A 2443-nucleotide genomic window follows, 5' to 3' on the forward strand; every position below is an offset into this window, starting at 1 on the left:
ATAGTTTCCTCTTCCACCTCTATTGTTTCCACGACCTCTAGAGTAAAAAACCTGATCTCTGGAATTGTTATTTGATGTAGAAGGACCTGACTTGCCTAACTTCACCTCTTCTTGCAAACAAAGGTTTACTAACTCTTCAAAATCAGGCATGTGTCCTCGAACAGATATAGATGTATCCAATGACTTGTATTCCGGTCCCAAACCATTCAATGTCACTGAAACTAAGTCATCATCTGGAACTTCAACATTAATGCTCGCAAGATCTTCCTGTATTTGCTTTATCTCTGTCACATAATCTGATATGGATCTATTTCCTCGCCATACACAATGTAAACTTTGCTTCAAGTGAACTTTTCGTGGTTCTGTATTGGAGCTGTTCATTCTTGCTAGTATCTCCCATGCTTCCTTTGGAGATTGAGCCTTCTTCACATGTGGTATAAAGAAGTCACTAATGCATAGTGAAATCCAATGCATCACTTTTCTTGAATTCTCGATCCATTTCTTGTAAGCTTCTACTCCTGCTTGCCATGTTTTATGTGCTTCAACATTCTCTCTATTTGGTTCCAAACCAACCTCGGGACACTCTTGTTCACCTGTAATATAATCCCATAAACCTTTGCCCATGATAAAGTTCTCCATCCTGTAAGACCATATGCTGTAGTTCTCTCTGGTCAGCTTCTCTCCAACAATCTGTGTGACTTGAGTTGAACTTTCTGCCATCTTCACTCTCTCAATTTCTTTCAAAGGATTTTGATAAAATTTCGGCAGAGTTTCGTTTGTATTTGGACAATATCTCAAGTGACAATCTCAACCAAAGTGCTCATAAACACTGACAGAAAATCTCTCACTGCCAAGGGAAAATCCACTGACTCACTTTGCCACAGACTGACTCAGTAATATGCATAAATACTCTAAAACAATGTCCACATGGACCTGTATGCAAATGCAATCCATACGCTGTCCTGTACCACATATCCATACATCCACCTTCTTCCCATAGTCGTAAACGACATATGAGGTCTTTCGCGGGGCCAGTTGGGGGTTCGCTCCAGTACCTAATCCACCTTGCCAAGGTACCAAAGCTCCCAAGGCAAGGCTTCAAAAAACCTCACTCGACCCTCACAAAGGCTGCAGTTTTCCAAAATACATTGACCGCATATCCATACATAACCACAAAGTACTCAATCTGACAATATAACCGCCTCAACTTCTTCCCACAACCTTTCTTACATAGGCGGCTGTCCATAACAGACCCACAACAACCAAACATAATCTTCGATAACACAATATCATGATGCAAAAGCTCTATGTCGATCTCCAAAACCTGTGTAAATGCTGAATTCTTCACTCGTAACCTGTAAATCTACTGGCGAGTGCAAAACTGGACATCTCCTATGCTTGTGTGAACTGGCTGTTTGCTGCAGAAAATTGCAAATTTTGGCAAATCTGAGTATGCCAATGCGTTCGGAATGCCCAAAAACATAAAGATAGACTCTTGGATCACTGTATTCCGAGTTTGGGTGAGGGAGTTATGACCAAAAAACCTCTCTTTTTTGCTGTTTTCCAGAGCTGCGGAAACCTGTGTATTGACTGTAGCTCCTTAAACTGAGCTCTGATACCACTTTGTAGAGTGCGCAGGTGATGGAGAAGGTAGGAAAGAAGACTACACACACACACCAACACACATCGAGACACACACACACACAATCGTTACCCTGCAACAGCCATTCAACGAGCTGCTCTTCTCTTCTTCTCTTTTGAACTATTATCCAAAGTATATTTACAACATAGTATAGTCAATGTCCAGCCGCCCATAGCACAATGGACATATTCTTTAACATCATATTCTTTAACAGGCATCAAGGGTGGCTCCCCACTTGATGGATGTGCCCTTGAGAGCTTGCATGAGTTGATAGAGAGCTTGAGGATCAAGAGCTCATGGCTATGGCAATTCAACATCTCTTATGATTTTAGAAAAATGCCATCCTTTACAAAAGTCAAGGACATTAAAAAGCATCCTAATGAATCCTGGGATGAAATCATTGCTTGAGTCTATCCACAGTCCATATTTTATTAGATAAAGAGTCCTCCAACTTTTAGAAAAGTGTCATTTTTACCAATAGTCAAGGCCATTATAAAGCATCCTAATTTGAATTATGGGATGACATCACTGCTTGAGTTTATCCATAGTCCATATTAGATAAAGAGTCCTCCAACTTTCGCTAAGTTGATAGATAAGATAACTTCCACTCAAATAGGATTCTTAAAGCATAAAATAAAAGAACTATTCTAACTAGGAATCCCACTCTGATACAATGTTGGGAGTAGAGAGAGAGAGAGAGAGAGAGAGAGAGAGAGAGAGAGAGAGAGAGAGAGAGAGAGAGAGAGAGAGAGAGTGTTCTATTATCATTCTCAGAGGTCAAATATGACCTATGGGACCAAA

The sequence above is a fragment of the Adiantum capillus-veneris genome, chromosome 8 (assembly GCF_014529385.1).
Source record: "Adiantum capillus-veneris isolate H3 chromosome 8, ASM1452938v2, whole genome shotgun sequence".
Lineage (NCBI taxonomy): Eukaryota > Viridiplantae > Streptophyta > Polypodiopsida > Polypodiales > Pteridaceae > Adiantum > Adiantum capillus-veneris.